Source organism: Numida meleagris, chromosome 3, assembly GCF_002078875.1.
Source record: "Numida meleagris isolate 19003 breed g44 Domestic line chromosome 3, NumMel1.0, whole genome shotgun sequence".
Lineage (NCBI taxonomy): Eukaryota > Metazoa > Chordata > Aves > Galliformes > Numididae > Numida > Numida meleagris.
The window spans coordinates 59576813-59593361 of NC_034411.1; the positions used below are offsets into that span (position 1 = coordinate 59576813).

Sequence of the window (16549 nt, forward strand, 5' to 3'; positions counted from 1 at the left end):
AGGCACGGCGGGAGCCGCCCACCCGGGCGACGGAAAAAAGTCTCGGCCGAAGGTGCCGGGACCCGCGAGGAGAGGTAACGCGGCTCCCGGCGGTGGGAGGGGGCGAGAGGATACCCCTCGGGCTGTGCCGCCCGCCCCGTCCCCCGGGGCCCGGCGGTGTCGGCGGTGCCGGGGGCAGTGGCGGCGGCCGGCCGGGAGCGGGCGCGGGGAGAGTGGGCGCCGGGGGGGCCGGAGCCGCGGTGCCGGCGGGCGGAGGCACTTCGCCCGCTGCCCCCTCTGACGCGTCGCTGGGCCGGGGGGGCACGTAGCGCTCGGGTGCAGGTGGCTCTGCGCGTCTGGGGCAGGGCGGTGCTGGAGGAGAAGCCGGCGGCAGCCCTGTTTTCCTCCGTGCAGGCAGTGGCACCGGTGGCACGCCGAGCGCAGGCTCTTCACGTGGCTGTCGCTGCTGTGTCGCCTTTCGCACGCCCGCGGTGCCGTCAGCGGGAGCTGCGCCGTCGCTGGGACACAACCGAAGCGGAGCGGCCGCGGGAAGGGCCGAGGCGGCTCCCGGGGACTCAGGACACGTTATCCACAATGGCCCCTTTGATGGTATCTCAGCAAAAAAATCAGCCAAACCAAACAAAAATAAGGACGGGGACCTTTCGGGAGAAAAGGATCCGCAGCGGGAACAGCCTGCGGCGACCGGCTGCAGTGCCCGTGCCCTCCCCTGGGCTGCGGCTGCCGCAGAGGATCGTGCGGCGCTCCCGGGACGGGGCGGGGAGCGGGCGCGCAGTCCCTGCCATAGCGCTGCCGTCAGTCACCCCGCGGTGCGGCACCGTGCCCTCTCTCGGGACTCCGTACCGGCATCTGCGGATCAAGCGTCAGTGCCGCTAGAGCTGTGCGATGTTTGCTCACTCTGGAAATAGTTCCCGCTGCCTTACGATTTTTTTTTATTTTTTATTTTTTTTCCCGGGGCACAGTTCTGCCGTGCTTTTCTCTTGCAGAAACCTGAGCTGTCCCGTGCTTACTTCCCCGAGCGAGGCTGATGTCAGGGGTGTGCGTCGTGGAGCCGGCTGCGAAATCCTCCTGACAGCCCCGCTGGGGTCTTTCCTCCTGGAAACTCCCAACGCTAACAGGCCCCTGCTGCGCCCATTTTAGGCAGGTTCATTTCGTTGTTCTTTCTTATCTTTCTCTCTTTTGTTTCCTTCTTTCTTTCTTTTTTCTTTTTTTCCCTCCCTTTTCTTTCATTCTTTCCCTTTTCCTTTCTTTCCTTTTTCCTTTCTTTCCCTTTTCCTTTCTTTCCCTTTTCTTTTCTTTTCTTTTCTTTTCTTTTCTTTTCTTTTCTTTTCTTTTCTTTTCTTTTCTTTTCTTTCTTTTTTTTCTCTATTCTTTTCTTTTTTTCTTTTTTTCTTTTCTTTTCCTTTCTTTCCATTTCATTTTTTTTCTTGTTCTTTTTCTTTTCATTTTTTTTCTTTTTCTTTTTTTTTCTTTCCCTTTTTCTTTTGTTCTTTTTCTTCTCCTCTTTTTTTTTTCTCTCTCTCTTCTTTTTTCCTTCTCCTTTTTTCTTCCTTCCCATCCCCAACCTACCCGCTTTCCGGGGGCCATTCTAGGCTCCCCCATGCCGCACTCCGGGGCGGGCGGCAGGTGCGCAGTAGAGGCCGTGCAGGAGCTGCAGGCTGCAGCCATTGTCTACGTTTTCCGTAGCTGCCGGGCGGAGAGAGGTGCTGTCAGGCGCGTCCCTTTCCACTGCAGAAAAGCGGGGCTTCTCTGGGTGTCTCCTTGCAGAGCAGTTACCGCTCCTGAGCGAGTAGCGCTCACAAGCGCGTTAATATAACCTTCCCCGTTCTCCAGCGCTTTTCCCCCGAGGTAACAGCCGCAAGGCAGTGCTCTGCCTGGAGCCGCGGAGCTCCCGGGCGGGGGGGAGCGGGGCAGAGAGACTGAGTCTGGGCCCGGCATCGCTCCGAGCCGCTCCCCGCCGGGGGGAACGGTGCCCCGCGCCGGCCGCTTTTTTTTTTTTTTTTTTCCCCCCAGTTTTTCCTCCTCAGAAGCGCGGCGAGAACGAAGGCTGGGGCGGGGGCGGCAGCCGCGGGACCACGGATCCCGCTCGCCGGGAGCGCCTCCAGCGCGGGGCCGGGCGGCAGCGACAGCACTGGAACGGGCGTGGGGAACCGCCGGGACACGGGGACGTGTCAGCACGGCCCGCTGGGAAGAGACGCTCCTCCGCTCTCAGTCCCCAGCGGATAAGTCTGCCGCGTGCCCGAGGTTTCGGGATTGCTCCTTTCAGATAGTGGGGGATGTGTAAAGTGCAGTAGTTGGGGCACGGTGTCCCGACAGAGCAGCAGCTGTCACCCAACAGCTCTATCCCAGGGCACTCAAGATTGTCCCGAGCTTATGGCACTTAAACCTTCAGTCTTAGAATTGTTTCTTGTGTTTTACCATCTCACTTCTAAACAAACACTCGCATCTCATTTCCTGCGCCCCGTGAGCAGTCGCATATGAGTAACTGTTCTGCAGCTTTTATTTTCTCTTACTGGGAAGCTTTCAGAGCGGTACAGGAAGACAGTCAGCCCTGGCTTTGAATAACGAAGCTGTATTTTCTTCCAGATGGACTTGTCGGTAACTGCCGGGGAAAGCTGAAAAACAAGAAAAAATACTGTTTTTTTTTTTTTCCATCTGATATGATTGTAACTAAAAGTTTGGGGTGATTTCTAGCCAAATTCACACCAAGGCGGTACTCACAGACTGAGGAAAGGGCAGAGAAAACCGTGAGGTTTCCAAGGGCTGAGGAAACCACGTGTTGCAAATGTGAGGGAAATAAAGGTAGAGACACGTGGCGCTGCCGGCACCGTGGCTGTGCAGTGGGTGTGCAGCGTTGGTCCCGGTCCACAGCGAGCAGCCTGGCACTGAGCTGGCTGCAGGGCTCCTGCTGACAGGTCACAGTGGGGCCGAGCCTTCGGTGGCTGCTGCAGGCTTGCAGCCGTGAGTGCGCAGTGATAGAGCTGCGCTGCCCCGGCGGGCTGTGCTCGCACCCGCAGATTGTTTCATTTTACTTCAGTTCTGGGACGTATAAAAATTGCATGGAGGCTTGCTATATGAAAACATGATTTCAAGCTGATGATGAGTTAAAAAAAGTATCCAGGAAGGGAAATATAGTGAGTATTTATAGATCCTTCGCAGTGACATCTTTCAGCGGTCGTCACTGAGTTGCACCTCCGCAGATGTGATCTCGGTGAAGCAGTGAAGCAGGCTATCAGGCTTTCAGGCCACCGACTGAAAGCACAACTCCGTGTGCCCTGCAGTTTGCATTCCCCACCTTTTGGTGCCTACAGAGATCAATGAATCCGCTATCCTGGATCTAGTGCTGCCTCCTCGCCACCAGTCAGTAGGTGCCGCATGTTTTGCGGTCCTCCTGTTAAATGCCTGAAATGCTTGAGCTGTCGCTGCTTCCTAGGTGATGGGGAAAGGCAGAACGTCCTCTCGATCAGGACTGTGCAGGATGGTGACAGTGAGGATGGCGAGGTGGCACCCCTGGGCTGCGGGGGCACAGACCCTGCAGGCGAGAGCCTCATCCTTCCTTCCTCACACCTTTGCATGCTTCCTCTGTGAGCTCAGGCACTCAGACCAATTAATTCCATTAACAAAGAGTGTAAATTAGAAGTGTCTGTGAACTGTATTGAACCTCAATTTGCATGGTCTTATTCACAACAAAAGTGGCTGCAATTTGATTTAAATTAATTCACTTTCAGAATAAAATAACACTGAATAGAATAAAAAAACTTTAGTTTTGAATGGATGTCTGCATAGAATTGTTTGTGGTTTAATTAATCCACTTTAAAAATTAACTCTATTAATTTTCATGGGCATTTCCATCTAGGTTAGCTTGCTTTGTCTCTCTCTTTCAGTCTCCTATCAGTAAAATGGAAGTAGTAATAGCCTGCTAACATTTTAAAATCGCCGTGTTCAATACTTTTGGTAACTGCAGCGTTTAGCCTTCCACACGGTGTGTATGTTCCTCAAAAGCCAGGTCTTGATTTTCTACACATGTGCAGAATTGTTGCCTGGCAGTGTTTTACAGGCTCTGCGCGCAGCTGTACGTGGCCACACAAGACAGATAGCAGTGGGGAATTAAGGCTTTGCTGTGCGTTTTGAACTCTCACCAAACATCTCCTTGGCTTTGGTTCCGTGTTTTCTTCAAAGACTGTGGGCCAAGACTTAAGAACTGTCTAACTTTCGTCATCTTAATGAACGGCTTTAGTGGTGTTAATGGGAACTAGGGCACTTTCTTTATTAGTGGAAATCAGGTCACTTAATTACCTAACAAAAATGCACAGAGCCTAGTCTCGCTGTTTTCTGCACAACATGAATTATGAACTTTAATCTGTTTTAGAGAGAGCTCTACTAAAATGGATGAAGCTGTAGCAGGTATAAAATTATCTTTTTACAATGGCAATACTTATTGTAAAAATGAACACACTAGCATAACTTTCTTATTGAAAGTCATTGCTATTTAAATCTTTGCAGTGATGCAGCATGGTTTGACTAACTCATGGTACGTAACTAATGAAAGGCTGGATGAACACATCAACACCTCCTCTGTCAAAAATGGGAACCTTGAGATATTATTATTTTTCTAAATCTTGGTGGGTTTTGGATTGGAGGAATTCTTTTATTTCTTCCCATCCCTCCCCCCTGACCTACTGTCGGCTTCAGCATTTTCCTTTCTTTCTTGAGTGTTTTCACTCCAAGTGGGACTTCTTTTGTGCCTGTATGTTGCCAAAAACTGGAGAATTGTCATTATTTTAATTTTGTTGCCAGTTGTTCTTTTAAAATAAAAACCAAGATGCTTTCCACAGAGTTAGGAAGGAACCAGTTTTCAGAAAGTGCTAAGGAAACAGTAGTGGCTTTAGCTGAGTTTTTCTAAATTAGAGAAAAGTATAAATCATCTTCAGGCTTCAAATCTAGCTGTTAATAATAAAGCACATCACCTAAAGCTCTAAAAATACCCCTGTATATAGACTATGCATACAACAAAAATAAGCAACCCTAGATATTCTGGCAAGATCTGTGGTATTTTATTTCACTTCCTCAGTAACAGCAGTCATTGTTGGCACCTGGAAGTGACTGTGAAAATACAGATCCCTGTAAAGCTAAGTAAATAAAGGGACACACTCCATTCTGCTTGTCGGTAGAAGAAACTGTGATGTCTGATAAAATTATTAATGAAAATATTTTCTCAGTCTCTGCCATAAAAAATGCATGGACAAAATAAATTCTCGGTAAAGTCTGTTCACAAAATAGGCAGACATAAATGCAGTAAAGAGCCAGAGACTTCCACCACCACAGAATTTAAGTTAAGGATCTTAAGACAAAAAGGTAACCGGTTTTTCCATGAACTGCAAGTTTCAAATGTTGGCATGAATGTGTGTCCATGAAGAGAACAGCCATCTTAAACTGCAGAAAGTTCCCTTTTGTCCATCACTCTTTTTCTGAGGGAAAGAAACTGCTGTTGTCTGGGTTGTTCTCAGCCTTGTGTCTTACAACTACCTGCTCTGACACATGGCTTTCTCTAATCCTATAGTTAATATTACATCTGATCCTGTTGAGCTTAATTGGGAAATCTTGTCTTGACTGAATATGACTTTTGCTTGAATAAAGAAGTTGAAGAGCTTTCTGGAAGAGCTGGGCCTAATTCCAATTCTCAATTCTAAAATAAAAGGATACTGTCAAGCTATTTGTGATTTATGAGGGCAAATGTGTTTCTCTCCTTCAAAGTCTTATATTGCTTTGGCAGCAGTTTAGTTTAAGATCTTTTCTGATTGATTTTATTCTATGTACCTTTTCTGTTTATGCAGGATTGAAAATAAATGTGCCCTTTATTTTAGAGGAAAAGAGATAAGACTTTCTCTTTGGGAGGAAAGCATGTTCTCACCGGGGATCTGAGGACACGTCAGACTAATTGTTGGTGACTTTAAAATTGCTCTTTCTTTGTGGTGCAAGAGACGAAAAATTCTGTGTAGACTGAAGGCTTTCCAAAACGTTAAATGCTTTCTTTTGCTTGGTAAGTTGTTCCTTCATGTGTTTTATTTCCGTGGCAGATGTTAACCAAGGGACATGTGAAATTCCTGCCAGAGAACACACTGCTTTTGGTGCTCACCCGGCTGCTGGTGCTCACCTTTGACAGGAGCCGTGACTCCGTGGTGGGACCTGGGCCACGCCAGCTCTGGGGCTCGGGGTCCCTCAGAGCCCTGCTGCCTCCTCAGCCCCACTGCCTGTCAGCACTCCCGCTGCTACCACGCTGCTGAGGCCTGGTGCTGGGGGTGTCATAGACTCATAGACACTATTCCACGTTTCTTCTGTTGCTTTGTTTGTCACCATGGAATGTATTTTTACTGAAGATTTTTAGTTTCCTTTTGTGAAGCTTTTTTTTTTCTTCTTCTTCCAAGCTGTCGTTCCTGTGTGGAAAGCTGGCCTCCCTGACTGTCTGCAGGCCCTGCTCCTCAGCCTTTTTTTCCTGCTTTTGATTATCCCTTAATTTTCTACTACTCTTGGAGGGGCACACTCCAGCTTTGCTCCCTTCCTTTTCCCCACATCCACCTCTGGGCCAGGCCCGAGGACATCCTGAGGACAGCAGCTCACAGAACTTGCTTTCAAGGAGTAACTTTTCCCCAGCCATGCAGAGGTCTTTTACATCTTGCTTTGATAGGCTCTCTCATTTTCCCCACTCCCTCTCCAGTCTTTGGCCTTAACTCAGTCAGAGTCGATCTTTTCTTCCCCCTCCCTAAAGCTCTTGTCTCCCCTGCTTCCTCAGAGGTGGCTGACAGCATTGGTTCTTCCAGAGTTGATGGTTTTTAATGCAGGTGTCCTCTCTGCCTTCTTGTTTGCAGACAGGAAGGTTGCATCCAGGTGCGGCTAACAGGTCTTCCTACCAGAGCAGTGAATACTTGGACTCTCATGCTTGATAGACAAGACTTGATGGAGGCTTCCCTCCGACTTCCCATACACATTCTCCTGTCTCTGTCTCTGGGCTGCTCAGCTCATCTTTCTGGTTAACAGCTCTGACCACATCACTCCTGTCACTCCTGCTGGCTCCCTCATTCCCTCCCAAAACACCCTGTCTTCCCCCCTTGGTCCTTCCCAGCCCTCTGCTTCCCTCACCCTTGCCTCCTGCCTTACCATGCTCTCTCCTCCCTTCTCCTGCTAGTCCACTAAGGCCAGATGTATCTGCCTTCCCTTTCACCCTGCTAGTGCATTTCCTGTATTACCTTCATATTTTTTCTGGGCCTAACTGCAGGCGCTACAAACCTGGATATAACTAGATATGTCCATGTCCATAAGCTGCCAAAAATTTCCCCACAGCCTTGGAACTCGTGGTGGCTGAGACCCTCAGATTGGGGTACTTCACACATGTGATTTTATGGCAAGGTGACCTTTCAGAGTAGAAGCACTTGGACTTAATCAGGTGTCCACCTCCTAGGTGACTCGGGTTGACACAATCAGTGGGGGTTTTTCCGCTCCCGACAGGGGAATTCCAAGCACCACCTGCAGCCCTGGGGTCTGTCAGGGAGGAAAGAGGTGAGAGGGATGAGCTCCAGAGACCTCTCTGCCTTGGGTGGGGATGAAGAGAGCGAGCAGAAGTAGAACGTTTCCTACACAGACTCTGCTGAGGAAATGGGCAGACAAACTTTCCCACTCTGAGAGGCAGCCCAATAGTAACAAGAACAAAGGAAAATCTTGCTATTCACTATGGAGATGAGATTATCACTTGGACTAAGTACTGTGCCAATCTGAAGTAAGTCAGTGCCCACACAAGCCACTTGGATGCCCCCACTTCTGAAACCAGATCCCCAGCAGTGCTCAAGTGCTCAGGGTACAGTTCCATCCAGTGTGCTGCTTTTACTATGGTTTCAAAACTGCCAGAGCACTTGTGCTTCATGGGTTCACCTGAAGACCATTACTTCTGTTGTTAGCAGACCTGTGCTTCTTTATTAATATACCAGAAAATAAAATTGCATAAATTATTTGGATGTAATGGCTTAATTTCAGCTGGGATTGAACTGTTTTCTTCAGAGTGTCTGGTATGATGCTATGTTTTGATTCTAGGAGAAAAACAGTGTCAATAACACACTGGCATTTATAGCTGCTGCTAAGCAGTGTTATACAGGCCCAAGGCCATTCTCAGTGAAGGGCCCAAGGAGCTGAAAGGGAACGGAAGTATGACAGCTGACTTAAACTGTCCAAAGGGATATCCAAAGGGATGTATCTTATTCCATCAATTGGAAGGAGTTTTGAAGGGGGAGGAGTTCATCTTTGGCCCCCCCTGCTGCTTGGGGGGCTAGCTGGGCAGGGGTGGTGAGCAAGTGCTTGTGCATCACTTGTTATATACATTTATACATATATATATATACACACACATTTATATAATCCTTTTCCTTTTCTCTATCTTAGTAAATAGTTCTAAATAGTTCTAGCTTGACCTATGAGTTCTACTTTGTTAGTGACTCTCTCCCCCATCTCACTGGGAAGAGTGGGAGTGAGCAAATGGCTGTGTGGTGCTGAGCCACCTGCCAGGTTAAACCACAACACTTAGATTTTCAGCATCACTCTTCCAAATAGGAGTTCTCCAGGGATCTTAACTTTCTGCTAGTTAAAATAATCTCAGAAGAGAAAAACAGCTAACAGACCAGATACAAGGAGGAAATGTTAGCAGTGCATTACAGTCAAAAGAAAAATGACAGAGCTGGTTTGGACCATTGATTTCTTCTGTATTGATCTTAAATGGTAGGTAAGCAGACTGCTATAGAGATGCTAAACAGAGCACATAGTATTATTTAAAATTTAGAAGACTTGTAATAGTAATGAGGTCATGAATGCAACAGAAAGGAACCTGGAAAGCTCAGCAAGCAGATTAAATGTGGAAACGATACAGACTGGTTCATCTAGTAAAGCACAGACCAAAACATAAAGTGAAACATGAGAAGTGGGAGCACGGCAAACAGATGACCACAGCGTATTTCTCATGTGGAAAACCTATGAAGTATTTGATGCAGCTCAACTGATCAAATGGCCCTGTACCTTGGGGCAGGCCTGCATGGATAACACAGGAATAAATCCTCACGGTACATCCAGTCATTACTACATCAAGAAGAAAGATGACAGTGCGGATTGCCTTCTGTTCTGTGTTTCATATTGCTCTCCCCTTCTCCTTCAAATCACAAATTTTTTATTCAAAACATGATTTTTTACAGGGATCAGATTCAAAATGAGAGATATTTTGATGTGATAACTCTGTAGAATGAAAGTGGAGTTTCACTGCAGTGAGCAGTTGTAGAATAAAGGGGATGTGTCCACACACCATTTTGTTACCTGCTTCTTGGTTTTCCCTCCCCAGTGGGCACAGAGAGCATTTGCATTCACATGGGTGCCCATACAGATTCAGAATCTGTAGTTGAGGTAGACTTTAAGCCCTTCAGAATCACTGGAAGAACCTGTTGAGTTAATTTTCAGTGTAGTCAGTTTTGCAGTTTGAGGTTGGCTGGACTTCTGATATTTTGCTGGGGTTTCATGGTTACTGGCAAAATGACCAGGGTAGTATTTCACGGAGTCATCTAAGGGAGAAAAGAAAACAACCTAACAGAAGGCATTCCAGCAGATGACTAACTTTCAAAAATCCTTTTTGAAATGTGTGCTTATAACTCTACATTATACACAAAATCATAACAGAAAAGATGCTTCCAATATCTGTTTTCCTACATCATTAAGTATATTGTCCAATAAAGATATGTTCAAATATATTTTGTAAGAGCTACTATAACCCTAAGAGCATAAGGAGTGACAAACACTCGTTCTCAAAAAATGGTGTAATGGATTTGATGCTATTTCATATTTCTGTGTCTGACTAGTCCATGTAATGTTTCATTCAAAGCCTTCTGATGTTTTAGTAATAGGATTCTTTTCATTGAGTCCTATATAAATACACCTGTCTAACTTTGTTATTAGTCACTTCATTAAACATTAATTAAATTAATAAATAGTATTTAAACTCTGCATCTTGTTAACATACAATAGGACAGCTTTTGAATATAACAGCAATTTATGTTGAAATATTTTCTAAGCTTGTATTTTTTAAGAGTGTGAGCACACTTCCTAGACTCAAAATACTCAGACTTAGTGGCTCCCACATAAAAAAAAAAAAAGAATAAAATTATTCAAATGGCAAAGCTGCAAAACTACAGTTCAAAGGGTGAAAGTTTTGCAAAGTGATCCAGTAATAATAAATGTAAATTTTGCAATGACCACTTGGTGTCATCTAGTCAGAGCTAGTTTGTTAGCTTCTTGTTCTAGGCTTGGTTTTAGTGTTAAGAAAATGACATTTAATCTTGATTATCTGAGACCTCAGGGCCCAGCATTAGCTCTTATTCTCTCTAGGTGAGATTCTCAGAGGCGATATTGCGAAGTTATTGGAAGACCACCAACCTTAACAACTGCAGTCTCTCTTAGGAAGGCTGCTTTGGGGGCAGACTGTAGTGTACTGCTTGAGTCTTTTTGCCCTGATTTTATAGTTATTTTGCTGCCAGCACTGCTGATGAGCAGAAAAGGTCACTACATCTTGTTCAGTCTATCTGAGGTCAAAAGCTAGGGTTCAGTATGAGGTAGACAGAACTACTAGGTGGCAACAGAGGAACCAATAAGGAGCTGCCATGAAAATCTGGCATCAGCTCAGGGCAGCTCCACTCACTCAGCTGCATGAGCAGGCTACTGCCTTGCCAGTCTACCAGTGAGAGGAAAACACTCAGCCCTTGAATGAGGCAAACAATTCCAGGTCTCCTGGGGGGAAGCACATTTTTCAAGAACTCCTTGTGAGGTGAAACGCTTGGAATATTATTTTCCTTTGTGAAGGGCCTCCTCTGTTCTGCTCCCCAGTTGGGTGACCCCGCAGAGAGTTACACCCAGCAAATGGGTAATTGCTTGGAACTTGGAACTGAGGCTTGGAAAATCTTTTTGTGTTTAAATCTGTACCTAATCAAACATCTACATGCTCTGTGAGGAGAGAGCATAGAGCAGAGCAGGAGAGTATTTCACATTGGTAGAAATGAAAGATAAGGTTTTGATTTGATGGCTTTGCTGCCACTTGCACTCATTTTGCCAGGAGACTTGTGTAGGGAGAGGATGTTTTTGAAAGGGTTTTAATTGTTTCATATATCAGAGTTTGCTGTGTTAAATATTTATGATGATTACCTTTGCTGCTTATAGACTAAAGAATCTGATTGTGTTTGGTGCTGCTTGCCACAAAAAAATATAATACTGGGAGTATAACGGAACTGTGAAAAAAAGAGGTAGAAATAAGGATGATCAGTAAGATGCCACAAATAAGTAGTTGGTTACTTACCGAAAAGAGAATAGTCATACCTTGTCAGCACTGTGATGATCCAGTTATTCAAAGATCAGAGTATTGCAAATTGATGTTGACAAACTGGAGGGAATTCACATAAAAGAACTCAAACCGCTGTTGGACTTTAAGGAGTGGTTTATGGGAAGGATTAAAACAGCTAGATAAAGCTTGTCTGTCTAGGTACTTGCATAACAGTAATGAATGTGATGCATTGTGCTGCGTGGTGAAGGACTTGGTGGAAGCCAAGGGAATCCAGTAACCACTTACAAAGTTGTAGGCTGCAAGCATGAAGAAAGGAAAAAAGTGGGTGAGGATTGCTGAAGGAGCACAAGTGCTAAGATGAAAAGGAGGAAAGCTCATGCCAAACACTAGGAAATATGACCTCCTGTGAGAACTGTTAGTCTGTGGTCAGAAGTTATACAAAACCCCTCAGCTGAGTCATTTAAACTGAATTGTAAAAAACACTCTAGAAAATATGCTGTATTGGCACAGGGTGAGCCTAGATCGGGAACAACCAGTCTACCCCCTGCTTTCCTTTTTCCCAAGGGCCATTTACAGCTAGCGTGGTAGATATTAGTTGACTTAGCAAGAAGCAGAATGGATATGGCTGGAGGCAAAGAAGGAAAATCCAGTACATGGATTTTGTGCGTCGTGGGAGCTCAATGGCTGCTCTGTGCAGATGCAGTAGCCCCACGGGCATGGCATGTGGCACTGACAGGCAGGAACGAAGCTTGATACAAGCTTTGTATCAACTCTGACCTAATCTGCCCTGTATCACTGCTCAGTCTGTGTGGAGAGGAACTGCCAGAAGACACAATGAAGCCAGAGGGCTGCCCAGCCACTCCTATTGATCCCGTGTTCACCTTTTGTGATCGACTGTGTCTGCACAAGGGGAGAAAGAGGCAGGAGGCTTGCCAAGAGATGGCCCCTCACTGCTCTGTTGCATATCGCCTCTCTCTCCTGCCACCACAGGCTTCCCACATTTTTGGCCAAGGAGAAAAACAGTTGGGCCTGTCACTGTGAGCATTTTATGTTTCCTTTCTTTCTTGTATTGATAAGGCAGGAGTTACAGGGATTTTGGGGAGCTCTCTACAGCAGCTGGAGAGTCTGGAAAAAAGAAGCATTGCTTTGTTGGGAGCCACAGGACAAAGGTGCAAAGTGAAAAAAATTATCTGCTATGTGGAAAATGCTAGGTCTACTTAGTCATCCTGCTGAGGTCAGAGGCTTGTTGGTGCTCAGCTGTACCCATCATGCACACTCCATTGCTCCTGTTTGCTTCTCCAGGAGACTTCTCTCTGTGGCTTTACCTCAACATGGTCACTACAGTGTTCCCCTGGCCAAAGAAATTTAAGAACAGTTTCTATAATACATGCCATCTTTATTGTGAGGGAAAATATTATAAAGCCTTGATCCTCAATCCATATTTCTTGGAGAATCTTAGTCTTCATTTCATTTGCAAAGGCCGCCTCAAAGTATGCTTTGAGGGGAAAGAGCATGGGTACTCATTTCCCGGTAGTACTTATTGCTCCATCACAGCAAAATGACCCCAAAGGTACAAATAATTAATTCTTTAAGTACTTCATGGACTTGAATGATTTTTTTTTTTTTGTTCATAGTACTCTTTTGAGCTGCAGAAATGCTTTATCTGATGGAAGATATTATTTGTATTGTACAGATGGGCATGGGATGGGCTAAGCCTGGTCTGAAGTGAAGCGTGGAGGGACTGCAGTTGCCCTGGAGAGAGAAAGGGGAGAAGGAGAGGGTAAATCTGAGGAAGAGAGATAGGGGAGAGCTCTGCCTTCTGGTCATGCTTGTGGGTGCGTGCCTGGTGAAAAAAGGGAGGATCCCACCAGCAGCAGCTGGTTAAATAAGGTCAGGCAGCAAACCCAGCTTCTCAGGCCTGTGCCACCAGTGGAGCAGACCACAGGGCTGCTATTGACAACTGTCTACGTCCAATCCCAGCCCTGTGCTAAGTCAGGCCTTTAAAAAATAGCCAGACTTACCTCTTTCTTTCAGAATCTACAGAGATGCAGTGCTTGTTTATTCCATGCCTCAAAAATGCGATGGATATGAACTGTTTCTGTTGAATTCATGGCCTTTTGGGATGACAATAAGAAAAAAAAATGAGTGAACCTGCTGTTTCTTATCTTAATGCTCTTTGCATGGCCAGTGCCCTGAACAAGACCTGCTGCCAGCCCCTGACATCCTGATGCAGAGGCAGAAAGATTTCTGGATTAATGACATACAGCCTCTTGCCCAATGAATGCAACCAGCCTTCTCCAAGTGTTTAGAGAATGATTCTAATAATTCTACTTACAATACTTAATACTTCTCAAATACTTAGATTCTTGGGCATTCCGACCTAGAGATGTCTTTTCATGTGATGTATTACAGCAGGGGAAGCCAGACTCAGCTGGAGACTTTCTGCTCATATGAGTGTGTGGGTTGCAAAACAGCAGGGTGCTCTTCAAGGGATGTCCTCTAACAGAGCCTTTGGTCTCCATACCTGAAGCGTGTTAAATTTTGGCTGAATTGCAAAGGATCTTCCTTTCTCTGTCAGTTTTAAAGCCCTGGTAGCAGAAAGTGGACTTGACTACTCTTAAACCGTAATGGGGTCTACAATCTCTTTGATAAAGCATTTTTAGCAGAATAACATATATGTTCTTTTCTGGGGGGAAAATGGAGTAAAAGCTCCAATGAATAAATACAAGTTGTTTTCAACACTCTCCTCCTGGACTCCTGCTGTTGAGTGACTGCAAATTTCAGAGAGATTATTTTGGCAGTTCCAAAAATCTGTCACACAGATCTGAGTTTTTTTCCTTGTATTTGTCAATGTGTGACTAAGCACAAGTATTACAGGAAACATGGAAATGTTTGGGCTTTAAAGAATGGTTGTGGAAAAAGACCTCCTACTGATTAACAACTGCTGTTTAATAAAATAATTTTCGGATGTCCAAATTGCTGATTGTTCCACTGACGGTTACATTCTGACCAGAAGGGATCCCACCAGTCCCATGTCATCAGCCTGGGCACTTTGTGAAGAGTCTTTTCTGCAGCCATTTCCTGTTTCAAAACAATGAAGGATGAGAGATGCCCATCGTTACTCCCCATGGTGCAGGGATGTGTTCAGCTCAGTCTCTAGGGTGGCATCAAAACCTGAGGAGAAGGAGCCAGAACAGGCTCACTGAGGTGCAAGAAAGTGTCTTTGCGTGGGAGGTGCAACCCATCTTGATTAGGAAAGCCTAGCTAGAAAGGAAAACCAGAATATGTCTCACCAAAACATTGAGGGTCATTGTGAGTGTGCTGGGAGGAGTTTCCCTCTTCTGAAGTTCTCTTTCCATGGCAGGACCCTGACCCAGCTGGCTGCTTGCAGGCTACTCTTGTGCTTCCTTCAGTAGGGCTTGCTCTTAGATTGCTCATCGGACCCTGAAGTCCTGGCGCTTGGTCTGTTTTGTTGTAGTAGCACACTATGCCAAATCAATTGCTCACACACTCTTACACCTGTTCCATTTTAAACTCTTTCTTGCTGTGCTGCAAGGCTTGAGTCTTATTCACTGTCTTGTGAAGTGCTTGCAGAGTGCTGCTGGATGGTCTTCTACAGGTGATGTGCACAACACTACAGGTAAATGCTGCAGCTTAAACCAAGGCGACATTCATGGCTGGTCTGGCATGCTCCTCACAACATGTGTTTCCTCTCCCAGTTTTTTGGGGGGGCATGATGAACTGCTTCAGCTCTCCATGCAGTTGTGCATTTTTAGGCTACATGTAGCTGCGGACAGCAAATTGATGATACCACCACATTTTTAGTTGTTTTTTTTTTTTTTTTTTTTTTTTTACAGGCAGCCAGCAGATGCCAGGAAGTGTTGCTTATTGACATTAATCATTACTCTGTTGATAGCCCTGGGCATGCTGCTGTAATTGACCAGAATCAAATCCAGTAATCATATCATGGAAAATATACATCACATTTATTTCAGTAGCACATCTGAATTACAGTAATATGAATTCAAGGCAAAATTCTCAGTGACTACATCACAAGCAGGAGGAGAGCCTTTGTCTGCTAGCAGAGATGTAACTGAGCTGTTATGCACAGTCTGATGTGCTCAGGCAGGATGCTGAGGCTACATCAGAAAGTCATAAAATTATCCTCCAGGATCCTGCAGCCCAAATCCTATTCAGATAAATAAAGATAAGTCTTTATATGTTTGTAGAATTGTGTTTTCCAATTGTGTTTTCCATTGTTTTCTTTGAGAGTTACTCTTCAATAGATGGGACTGCTACAGACTCTTCAAAGAATACAAACGCTCTAATAAGAGTGTGTAAAAAGGCCTTCTTAAAAGACAGTTGCAGAAGCATTTCTTTTTACCAAATTATTTGCAGAAAATCATTAGAACAAACAAACAACAGCTGAACAGTAAAGCGGCAAGAAGAAACACATCTGAGCTTTAATTTGATCACTTTATTCCTGGGAAACAGAATGAGGAGTTAGTTATTGAACGATATTTGTATCACATTGACTAATGCGTTAATGAATTCAATTTTTATTAAATAGAATCAACATGTTAGATATTACATTAAAAAAGTAAAGATGAATAGCTAGCCAAATGTCATGGTTTTATGATTTTTGGTTATCGGTATTCCATATCATAACATCATGTAGTGTATTGGGAGTTGAAGAGTTAATGCTCCAGTTCCATGGATCGCAGATAGTTGAAGGTACCTGGTTCTCAGAAGAGAAGAACTACTACATTCCCTGGAGGACTTTGCTGCCCTGTCACTGTTTTCCAGTCAGAGGGAAAGATAAAACTGTTCGCATATCATGAGACCTTCCCTCTTCTCTTCCCATCTCTCATCCCGGCAGCATCTTGCTCACCAGCCGTCTCACCGTTGGTATTAGAGTAAGGCCTACCTTAATTTTGGACACTCTTCTCTCATTTTATTGGATTCATTAGCTTAAACTGTAATTATATGGTATTATATTGTGTTATTTTGCATTCCGATATCTTATTTAGTAAATTAGTTTGTTTTTTTAGTAGGCCCATCTCCCTACCCTTTTTCCCTTTTCCCTTTCCCAGGGTGTGGGTCCTTGGGTCCCCTGCCCCAATAGTCACGGAACCAGGCCAAACACCCGTAAACCGTTGACACCAAAGTAGTCAGTTGATTTTCTTTCTATGGTGAACA

At 45.2% G+C, this 16549-nt stretch overlaps 1 long non-coding RNA gene across 1 annotated transcript; it reads left to right on the plus strand.

The window, feature by feature from the left end:
• LOC110396540 lies at window positions 1471-7997 on the plus strand. Its single transcript, XR_002437039.1, has 2 exons — window positions 1471-3361; window positions 3431-7997. It is a non-coding gene; the product is annotated as an uncharacterized LOC110396540 (long non-coding RNA).